The sequence below is a fragment of the Mobula birostris genome, chromosome 15, assembly GCF_030028105.1.
Source record: "Mobula birostris isolate sMobBir1 chromosome 15, sMobBir1.hap1, whole genome shotgun sequence".
NCBI classification, from domain to species: Eukaryota; Metazoa; Chordata; class Chondrichthyes; order Myliobatiformes; family Myliobatidae; genus Mobula; species Mobula birostris.
The window spans coordinates 17,912,733-17,925,174 of record NC_092384.1 but is presented as its reverse complement, the minus strand read 5'-3'; positions in this window follow the sequence as shown (position 1 = coordinate 17,925,174).

The window sequence follows — 12,442 nt, the reverse complement described above, 5'->3', positions numbered from 1 at the left end:
AAAAACAAGAATGTAATGCTTTATGAGGCACAGATTTGGCCTCACTTGGGAGTATTGTGAGCAGTATCTAAGAAAGGATGTGCTAACTTGGAGAGAATTCAGAGGATATTCATAAGAATGATTCTAGGAATGACAGCTTTATTGTATGAGGAGCAATTCATTCATGGTTCTGGGCCTTTACTGGATGGAATTTAGAAGAATAAGGGGTATCTCATTGAAACCTATCAAATGTTGAAAGTTCTAGATAGAGTGGACATGGAGAGGATGTTTCCTATGGTGGGGGAGTCTAGGACCAGACGGCACTACCTCAGAATAGGGGGATGTTCATTTCGAACTGAGATGAGCAGGAAGTTCTTTGGCCTGAGGGTGGTGAACCTGTGGAATTTGTTGCCACAGGCAACTGTGGCCAGGTCATTGGGTATATTGAAGGCAAAGGTTGACAGGTTCTTGATTAGTCAGGACTTGAAAGGTTACGTGGAGAAAACAGGAGACTGGGGTTGAGAGGGAAATGGATCAGTCATAATGAAATGGCAGAGCAGACTCAATGGGCTGAATGGCCTAATTCTGCTCCTATGTCTTATTAAATATGTATTAGTAACCCTACCATAATGTGAAGACACAATCTATTTGGATCAAAGATATTAAACCTTGTATTTGATTGGCTTGTCTACTGGATAATACTACTCAGTCTTTATACAAGTTTGAGCATTTGTAGTTACCTACAATAATAAAATGTTGCAGTCACACACTGCAGTAGTGGCACCATGTGTAAAATACTCAGAGTTCATGCAGAAGTAGTCACTTGGAACATTAACTCATTTCGTCTTTCAGATCCTGACTGATTAGTTGTTCATTTGCAGTTTAATCTAGTGAAAACATCTGAATTTTCATTGATTTATTCCCATGGTTCTGGTTAACCTTTAGTTAGCTCATAGCTGACATTGCGTTGTTAGGTCTAGATAAGTTGTTCCAAAATATAAACAATATTTTCCTTGCCAAGTTTTCCTTTATTCCCCCAAACTAAATTGATGTGCATTATTTCACCAGCACAGCATTTAATTCAAAGCCTTTCAAATGATATTCAGGAGCAAAGCTAATTAATTTGTGGAAGAAAAATGAAATAATCAATAGCTAGATCCAACCTGATCTTCAGTGGAGATAAGTGGATGGCAATGAGCTGGTGAAACAATCTTCAATTTTATCTTTTTTGCCACAAGCCTGAGTACCTGCAAGGGAACTTACCTGGAATTTTCACAGCAGTATTTTAAGCTCAGTATGCCTAGAGTGGGGAGGGATTGCACTCAAATCCATTCCAGTTTTTATGAGCAAGTTAGAACAGAACACTCAATATAATCAGCACAATACAGAACAAGGTTAATATTTTGAAGCTCAGTCCTTCACCTGCTATTAATAGTCTTTGTTCATTATAAGTAGCCATAGAACAGGCCGGTATTGATAGAACTTTAATTTCACATTTTGGCTTTTTTGAAAAAATGAACTACTGGTCCTCAAAATAAAATTTGTAATCACCATCCTCGGGAGTAACGCGGCCATGGATGGTCACAAGGCTGGCTGCAAGAGGGTTGGGCATTGGGCCAACAACCCCATACTGTAAAAACCCAGAGCTACAGAAGCTCTAAAGACTTCATCCCTGGAAAAGGAAGGATCTTTGAAGATGGGCTACACCTGGAGACAACTTGAAAGACTGGCACAGGATAGAGGCCTCTGGCGAGCTGCTGTCAGTGGCCTGTTCCCCATTTGGGGTGATGGGCTTAACAACAACATCCACAAAAATAATAAGTCTGCTATTCAAACATTTGAGCCAGATCCACCATTCATTTATGGCCATCTGCATCCTACAGCCATTAAGTAATTTAATTGCTTCTATATTTACACCTTATCTGACAAAAATCTACACAGTACAATCTATTTGTCCCAGCACCAAATCCTCTGGATCAGAGTTCAAAGTTCTACTTTGTGCAGAAAAAGTACTTTCCAATTCCCACCCCTACCATGGCCCTTTTACAATTCTAATCATGTCCTCCTCTTTATTATCTATGAAAGAGAATTCATATTTTTCAAGAGTAATTCATACAAAATGCTGGAGGAACTCAGCAGGTTAGGCAGCATCTATGGGAAGGAATAAAGAGTCAATATTTCAGACTGAGACCCTTCACCAGGACTGGAAAGCAAGGGGAAGAAGCCAGAATAAGAGGATGCAAGGGACAGGGAAAAGAGTACAAGCTAGAAAATAATTGGTGAAGCCAGGTGGTGGGGATAAGACAATAAGATATAGGAGCAGAAGTAGGCCATCCAGCCCATTGAGTCTGCTCTGCTATTCAGTCTTGGGCTGATCCAATTCTTCCAGTCATCCCCACTCCTCTGCCTTCTAGGGAGCAGTTACTCTGTTGGGGGTATTCTATATGCCCCCTGGTAGCAGCAGAGATACAGAGGAGCAGATTGGGAGGCAGATTTTGGAAAGGTGCAAAAATAACAGGGTTGTTATCATGGGTGACTTTAACTTCCCTTATATTGTTTGGGACCTGATTAGTTCCAAGGGTTTAGATGGAGCAGATTTTGTTAAGTGTGTCCAGGATGGATTCCTGTCACAGTATGTGGACAGGCCGACCAGGGGGAATGCCATACTAGATCTAGTACTAGGTAATGAACCAGGTCAGCTTACAGATCTCTCAGTGGGTGAGCATCTGGGGGACACTGATCACTACTCCCTGGCCTTTAGCATTACCACGGAAAAGGATAGAATCAGAGAGGACAGGAAAATTTTTCATTGGAGAAGGGCAAATTATGAGGCTATAAGGCTAAAACTTGCGGGTGTGAATTAGGATGATGTTTTTGCAGGGAAATGTACTATGGACATGTGGTCGATGTTTAGAGATCTCTTGCAGGATGTTAGGGATAAATTTGTCCCGGTGAGGAAGATAAAGAATGGTAGGGTGAAGGAATCATGGGTGACAAGTGGGTTGGAAAATCTAGTCAGGTGGAAGAAGGCAGCATACATGAGGTTTAGGAAGCATGGATCAGATGGGTCTATTGAGGAATATAGGGAAGCAAGAAACGAGCTTAAGAAGGGGCTGAGAAGAGCGAGAAGGGGGCATGAGAAGGCCGTGGTGAGTAGGGTAAAGGAAAACCCCAAGGCATTCTTCAATTATGTGAAGAAAAAAAGGATGACAGGAGTGAAGGTAGGACCGATTAGAGATAAAGGTGGGAAGATGTGCCTGGAGGCTGTGGAAGTGAGCAAGGTCCACAATGAATACTTCTCTTCAGTATTCACCAATGAGAGGGAACTTGATGATGGTGAGGACAATATGAGTGAGGTTGATGTTCTGGAGCATGTTGATATTAAGGGAGAGGAGGTGTTGGAGTTGTTAAAATACATTAGGACGGATAAGTCCCTGGGGCCTGACGGAATATTCCCCAGGCTGCTCCACGAGGTGAGGGAAGAGATTGCTGAGCCTCTGGCTAGGATCTTTATGTCCTCGTTGTCCACGGGAATGGTACTGGAGGATTGGAGGGAGGCGAATGTTGTCCCCTTGTTCAAAAAAGGTAGTAGGGATAGTCCGGGTAATTATAGACCAGTGAGCCTTACGTCTGTGGTGGGAAAGCTGCTGGAAAAGGTTCTTAGAGATAGGATCTCTGGGCATTTAGAGAATCATGGTCTGATCAAGGACAGTTAACATGGCTTTGTGAAGGGCAGATCATGTCTAACAAGCCTAATAGAGTTCTGTGAGGAGGTGACCAGGCATATAGATGAGGGTAGTGCAGTGGATGTGATCTATATGGATTTTAGTAAGGCATTTGACAAGGTTCCACATGGTAGGCTTATTCAGAAAGTCAGAAAGCATGGGATCCAGAGAAGTTTGGCCAGGTGGATTCAGAATTGGCTTGCCTGCAGAAGGCAGAGGGTCGTGGTGGAGGGAGTACATTCAGATTGGAGGATTGTGACTAGTGGTGTCCCACAAGGATCTGTTCTGGGACCTCTACTTTTCGTGATTTTTATTAACGACCTGGATGTGGGGGTAGAAGGGTGGGCTGGCAAGTTTGCAGATGACACAAAGGTTGGTGGTGTTGTAGATAGTGTAGAGGATTGTCAAAGATTGCAGAGAGACATTGATAGGATGCAGAAGTGGGCTGAGAAGTGGCAGATGGAGTTCAACATGGAGAAGTGTGAGGTGGTACACTTTGGAAGGACAAACTCCAAGGCAGAGTACAAAGTAAATGGCAGGATACTTGGTAGTGTGGAGGAGCAGAGGGATCTTGGGGTACATGTCCACAGATCCCTGAAAGTTGCCTTACAGGTGGATAGGGTAGTTAAGAAAGCTTATGGGGTGTTAGCTTTCATAAGTCGAAGGATAGAATTTAAGAGTCGCGATGTAATGATTCAGCTCTATAAAACTCTGGTCAGGCCACACTTGGAGTACTGTGTCCAGTTCTGGTCACCTCACTATAGGAAGGATGTGGAAACATTGGAAAGGCTACAGAGGAGAATTACCAGGATGCTACCTGGTTTAGAGAGTATGGATTATGATCAGATATTAAGGGAGCTCAGGCTTTACTCTTTGGAGAGGAGGAGGATGAGAGGAGACATGATAGAGGTTTACAAGATAATAAGAGGAATAGATAGAGTGGATAGCCAGCACCTCTTCCCCAGGGCACCACTGCTCAATACAAGAGGACATGGCTTTAAGGTAAGGGGTGAGAAGTTCAAGGGGGATAATAGAGGAAGGTTTTTCACTCAGAGAGTGGTTGGTGCGTGGAATGCACTGCCTGAGTCAGTGGTGGAGGCAGATACACTAGTGAAGTTTAAGAGATTACTAGACAGGTATATGGAGGAATTTAAGGTGGGGGCTTATATGGGAGGCAGTGTTTGAGGGTTGGCACAACATTGTGGGCCGAAGGGCCTGTACTGTGCTGTACTATTCTATGTTCTATATTCTCCCCATATCCTTTGATGCCCTGGCTAATCAAGAATCTATCTACCTCTGCCTTAAATGCACCCAATGACTTGGCCTCCACAGCTGCTCGTGGCAACAAATTCCACAGATTTACCACTCTCTGACGAAAGTAATTTCTCTGCATCTCTGTTCTAAATGGACGTCCTTCAATCCTGAAGTCGTGCCCTCCTGTCCTAGACTCCCTTACCATGGGAAATAACTTTGCCATATCTAATCTGTTCAGGCTTTTTAACATTTGAAATGATTCTCTCTCGTTCTCCTGAACTCCAGGGAATACAGCCCAAGAGCTGCCAGACTTTCCTCATATGGTAACCCTTTCATTCCTGGAATCATTCTCCTGAATCTTTTCTGAACCCTCTCCAATGTCAAAGTATTCTTTCTAAAATAAGGAGCCCAAAACGGCACACAATACTCCAGGTGTGGTCTCACGAGTGTCTTATAGAGCCTCAACATCACATCCCTGCTCTTGTATTCGATACCTCTAGGAACCTCTATATACCTCTATATTTCACCTCGAATTGCATTCACCTTCTTCACCATCGACTCAACCTGGAAGTTAACCTTTAAGGTATCCGGCACAAGGACTCCCAAGACTCTTTGCATCTCTACATTTTGAATTCTTTCCCCATCTAAATAATAGTCTGCCTGTTTATTTCTTCCACCAAGCTGCATGACCGTACACTTTCCAACATTGTACTTCATTTGCCACTTCTTTGCCCATTTCCCTAAACTATCTAAGTCTCGCTGCAGGCTCTCTGTTCCTCAACACTACCTGCTCCTCCACCTATCTTTGTATTATCAGCAAATTTAGCCACAAATCCATTAATCCCACAGTCCACCTCATTGACATACATCGTAAAATGCAGTGGTCCCAACACCGACCCCCATGGAACTCCACTAGTAACCGGCAGCCAGCCAGAATAGGATCCCTTTATTCCCACTTTCTGTTTTCTGCCGATCAGCCAATGCTCCACCATGCTAGTAATTTCCCTGTAATTTCATGGGCTCTTATTTTGCTAAGCAGCCTCATGTGCGGCACCTTGTCAAAGGCTTTCTGAAAATCCAAGTACACCACATATACTGCATCTCCTTTGTCAACTGTGCTTGTAATTTCCTCAAAAAACTGCAGTAGGTTAGTCAGACAGGATTTTCCTTTCAGGAAACCATGCAGGCTTTGGCCTGTCTTGTCATGTGCCTCCAGGTACTCTGTAATCTCATCCCTAACAATCGATTCTAACGACTTCCCAACCACTGATCTCAGGCTAACAGGTCTGTAGTTTCCTTTCTGCTGCCTTCTACCCTTCTTAAGTAGCAGAGTAACATTTGCAATTTTCCAGTCATCTGGCGCAATACCAGAATCTATCGATTCTTGAAAGATCATTGTTAAGCCTCCGCAATCTCTCCAGCTACTTCCTTCAGAAGCCGAGGGTGCATTCCATCAGGTCCAGGCGATTTATCCACCCTCAGACCATTAAGCTTCCGGAGCACCTACTCAGTCGTAATTTTCACTGCACATACTTCACTTCCCTGGCGCTCTTGAATGTCAGGTATACTGCAGATGTCTTCCACTGTGAAGACTGATGCAAAATACACATTCAGTTCCTCTGCCATCTCTGCATCTCTCATTACAATATCTCCAGCATCATTTTCTGTTGGTCCTTTATCTATCCTCAACTCTCTTTTACCCTTTATATACTGAAAAAAACTTTTAGTATTTTTTTGATATTAGTTGCCAGCTTCCTTTCATAATTCATCTTTTCCTTCCTAATGACCTTCTTAGTTTCCTTCTGCAAGTTTTTAAAAGCTTCCCAATCCTCTATCTTCCCATTAGCTTTGGCTTCCTTGTATGCCTTCTCTTTTGCTTTTACTTTAATTCTGACTTCACTTGTCAGCCACAATAGTGTCCTTCTTCCATTCAAAAATTTCTTATTTGGAATATATCTGTCCTACACTTCCCTCATTTTTTGTAGAAACTCCAGCCATTGCTGCTCTGCTGTCCTTCCTGCTAGTGTCCCTTTCCAGTCAACTTTGGCCATTGTAATTTCCTTTATTCCACTGAAATACCAACACATTAGAATTTAATTTCCCCTTCTCAAATTTCAAAGTGAACTCGATCATATTGTGATCAATGTTCCCTAAGGGTTCCTTAACCTTAAGCTCTCTTATCACCTCCATTGCACAACACCCAGTCCAGCACAGCTGATCCCTTAGTAGACTCCACAACTACCTGTTCTAAAAAGCCATCCCTTAGACCAGGGGTGGCCAACCTTTTACATTCCATGCGTCATTTTTTTCACCCATGAGGTCAGATGTGCCATACAACTCCTGTACCCCCATTCAATTCTTGTAAAAATATGTTAATATAGAACTTGTCCATGAAAAAAAATCGCATCTGAACTCGTGCGTGAAAAATTGACACATGGAATGTAAAAGGTTGGCCACCCCTGCCTTAGACATTCTACAAATTCTCTCTCGAGGTCCAGTACTGGCCTGGTTTTCCCAATCCACTTTCATGTTAAAATCCCCGACGATTATCATGACATTGCCTTTCTGACATGCCTTTTCTATCTATTTGGAGGCCTGTATACAACTGCCATGATGGTCCCTTTACCCTTAACATTTCTTAACCCAAGCCATAGAGACTCTACATCCTCCAATCCTATCTTACCCCTTTCAAATGATTTAATATTATTTCTTTTACACAGGACCCTTTGCCTACTAACCCATTTTTCCAATACACTGTATATCCTTGGATGTTCAGCTCCCAATGGCAGCCATTCTTTAGCCAAGTTTCAGAGATGGCCACAACGTCATACTTGCGAATCTGTAGCTGAATTTCAAGATCGTCTGTTTTATTTCTTATGCTGCATGTATTCAAGTATAACAATTTCAGTCCAGTATGTCTTGCTTTCTGTTTTAACTGCACCATGCCTCTATTACCCTGTAAATCATCCCACTGGCTGTGATGATGCCTCATCTCCTGCCTGTCCTGTCATCTCTGTTGCATGCTATCTTTGATTTATTTCTGTTTTCGCCTTACTCAGCCCTATCACTCCGGTTCCCATCCCCCTGCCAAATTAGTTTAATCTCTCCCTAACAGCTCTATTAAACCTGCTTGCTGGGATATTGGACCCCTTTGGGTTCAGGTGTAACCCATCCTTTCTGTACAGGTATTTCAATGCAAGAGATATCATAGGAAAGGCAGATAATAGTGCTGAAGATGAGGTAGCTGGTTTATAAAAAAAGGCATTGTGTAGTGAGGTTAACAGGATGAGTTGCAGTGTAAAAGGTGGACAAAATCGAAAAGGGTGAATACAGGACTGAAAGTGTTGTATTTGAATGCATGCTGTATATGGAATACAGTAGATGAACTTGCAGCACAGTCGCAGATTGATAGGTATGATGTTGTAGGCATCACTGAATCATGGCTGAAAGAAGAGCCTAATATCCAAGGATACACATTGTATCAAAAGGACAGGCAGGAATGAAAAGAGGGGACCATTGCTCTGATGGTAAAAAATGAAATCAAATTATTAGAAAGAGGTGACATAGGGTCAGAAGGTATTGAATCATTGTGGATAGACCTAAGGAACTGTAAGGGCAAAAAGACCCCGATGGGAGTTGTATATAGACCTCCCAAGAAATAGTAAGGATGTGATCTACAAATTACAACAGGAGACAGAAAACACATGCCAAAAGGGCAATGTTCCAATAGTTGTGGGGGACTCCAGTTATGCAGGTAGATCGGGAAAATCAGGTTGGAGCTGAATTCCAAGAGGGGGAATTTGTAGGATGCCTACAAGATGACTTTTTAAGAGCAGCCCATGGTTGATCCCACTAGGGGATCAGCTATTCTGGATAGGGTGCAATGAACCAGAATTGATTAGAGCTTAAGGTAAAATAATCCTCAGGGGAAAGTGATCATAATATGATCAAATTCACCCTGAAATTTGAGAAGCAGCTGAAATCAGATGTATCAGTATTACAGTGGAGTAAGGGGATTACAGAGACATGAGGGAAGAGTTGGTCAGAACTAATTGGAAAAGAACACTGGCAGGGATGACGGCAGTGCAGCAGTGGCTGGAATTTCTGAAAGTAATTCGGAAGGCAATAGTATATATACATCCCAAAGAGGAAAAAGAATTCTAAAGGAATAAGACAACCGTGGCTAACAAGAGAAGTCAGAGCCAACATAAAAGCCAAAGAAGGTATGTAATGGAGCAGAAATTAGTGGGAAGTTAGAGGATTGGGAAGCTTTTAAAACCAACAGAAGGCAACTAAAAGTCATTAAGGAGGTAAAGGTGGAATACCACAGTAAGCTAACCAATAATAGTGAAGAGGATACCAAAAGTTTCTTCAGATACATAAAGTGTAAGAGAGAGGTGAGAGTGGATATTGGACTGCTGGAAAATGATACTGGAGAGGTAGTAATGGGGGAGGGGAGCAATGAAATGGCAGATGAATTGAGTAAGTATTTTGTGTCAGTCTTAACTGTGGATTTTTGCTCTATTATATGCCCTCACTAGCAGTATGGTGGAAGTTCCAGGTGTCAGAGGTCATGAAGTGTGTGAAGTTAACATAATTAGAGAGAAACTTCTTGGGAAACTGAAATGTCTGAAGGTAAATTACTCACCTGGACCAGATGATGCACACCCTAGGGTTCTGAAAGAGGTGGCCGACAAGATTGTTGAGACATTAGTAACGATCTTTCAAGAATAACTAGATTCTGGAATGGTTACAGAAGACAGGAATATTGCGCATGTCACCCCACTCTTCACAAAGAGAGAGAGGCAGAAGCAAGGAAACTATAGGCCAGTTAGTCTGACCTCCATTTTCAGGAAAATATTGGAGTCAATTATTAAGGATGAGGTCTCAGGATACTTGGAGGCACATGATAAAAATAGGCCATAGTCAGCATGGTTTCCTCAAGGGAAAATCTTGCCTGACAAATCTGTTCGAATTCTTTAAAGAAATAACAAAGGAGAATTTGTTGATTTTGTGTACTTGGATTTTCAGGAAGCCTTTGTCAAGGTGTCACACATGAGGCTGCTAATTAAGTTACAAGCCCATGGTATTACAGGAAAGATTTTAGCAGAGATAAAGCAGCGACTGATTGGCAGGAGACAAAGAGTGGGAATAAAAGGAGCCTTTTCTGGTTGGCTGCTGGTGACTATTGTTGTATCACAGGGGTCTGTGTTGGGACTGATTATTTTTATGTTATATGTCACTGATTTGGATGATGTAAATGATGTCTTTGTTGCAAAGTTTGTAGACAATATTATGATAAATGGAGGGGAAGGTACCTTTCAGGAAGTAGAGAGGCTACATAGGATGGAATAGGCAAAGAAGTGGCAGATGGAATAATGTTGGGAAGTGTATGGTCATGCACTTTGGTTGAAGAAATGAAAGGGTGATAGACAGGAGCTACAGGGAGGTAGTCATCCCTAGGCTACAACGCTTAGAAAACTGTCACTGTCACTGTCAAGAGAGGGAAGGGAAATGCCCGGATAGTGGGAGAGCACACCTGTGGCTGTCCCCCTCAGCAACAAATACCTTGTTCTAGATGCTGCTGAGGGGGATGACCTGACAGATGGTGAGCAGTAAAGATGTCAGGAAAGACAGGCAGGTGATGGGGCAAATTTGTAGCCATTGGTATGAGTTGCAGTGCAATAAAGTTGCAGTGAAATCAAAGCGAAAAGTACCAAATACTGGTCTTAAGGTGTTATACTTAAATGCACGCAGCATAAGGAATAAGGTGGATGATCTTGTCGTACAGCTACAGATTGGCAGGTATGATATTGTGGCCATCACTGAGACGTGGCTAAAGGATGCACACCTCTGGGAGCTGAACATCCACGGATACACGGTGTATTGGAATGATAGGAAGGTAGGCAGAGGGAGAGGCGTGGCTTTATTGGTAAGAAATAAAATTAAATCATTAGAAAGAGGTGATATAGGATCGGAAGGTGCAGAATATTTATGGGTTGAGCTAAGAAATTGCAGGGGTAAAAGGACCCTGATGGCAGTTATTTATAGGCCTCCAAAGAGCTGCAGGGATGTGGACTACAAATTACAACTGGAAATAGAAAAGGCTTGTCAGAAGGGCAGTGTTATGATAATTGTGGGGGATTTTAACATGCGAGTGGATTGGGAAAATTAGGTCCACACTGGATCTCAAGAGAGAGAATTTGTAAAATGTCTGCAAGATAGCTTTTTAGAACAGCTTGTTGTTGAGCCAACTAGGGGATTGGCTGTACTGGATTGGGTATTGTGTAATGAACCAGAGGTGATTAGGGAGATTGAGGTGAAGGAACCCTTAGGAGGCAGTGATCATAACATGTTTGAGTTCACTGTGAAATTTGAAAAAGAGAAGCCGAAATCTGATGTGTCAGTATTTCAGTGGAGTAAAGGAAATTACAGTGGCATGAGAGAGGAACTGGCCAAAGTTGACTGGAAAGGGACACTGGCGGGAAAGACGGCAGAGCAGCAGTGGCTGGAGTTTATGCGAGAAGTGAGGAAGGTGCAAGACAGGTATATTCCAAAAAAGAAGAAATTTTCAAATGGAAAAATAATGCAACCGTGGTTGACAAGAGAAGTCAAAGCCAAAGTTAAAGCAAAGGAGAGGGCATACAAGGAAGCAAAAATTAGTGGGAAGACAGAGGATTGGGAAGTTTTTAAAACCTTACAAAAGGAAACTAAGAAGGTCATTAAGAGGGAAAAGATTAACTATGAAAGGAAGCTAGCAAATTATATCAAAGAGGATACTAAAAGCTTTTTCAAGTATATAAAGAGTAAAAGACAGGTGAGAGTAGATATAGGGCCGATAGAAAATGATGCTGGAGAAATTGTAATGGGAGATAAGGAGATGGCAGAGGAACTGAATGAGTATTTTGCATCAGTCTTCACTGAGGAAGACATCAGCAGTATACCAGCCACTCAAGGGTGGCAGGGAAGAGAAGTGTACGCAGTCACAATTACGACAGACAAAATACTCAGGAAGCAGAATAGTCTAAAGGTAGATAAATCTCCAGGACCAGATGGAATGCACCCTCGTGTTCTGAAGGAAGTAGCTGTGGAGATTGCGGAGGCATTAGCAATTATCTTTCAAAAGTCGATAGATTCTGGCATGGTTCCGGAAGACTGGAAGATTGCAAATGTCACTCCGCTATTTAAGAAGGGGGCAAGGAAGCAAAAAGGAAATTATAGACCTGTTAGCTTGACATCAGAAGTTGTTGGAGGTTACAGAGTACCTGGAGGCATATGACGAGATAGGCAGAACTCAGCATGGATTCCTTAAAGGGAAATCCTGCCTGAAAAACCTATTACTATTTTTTGAGGAACTTACAAGTAGGCTAGACAAGGGAGATGCAGTGGATGTTGTATATTTGGATTTTCAGAAGGCCTTTGACAAGGTGCCACACATGAGGCTACTTAACAAGATAAGAGCCCATGGAATTACAGGAAAGTTA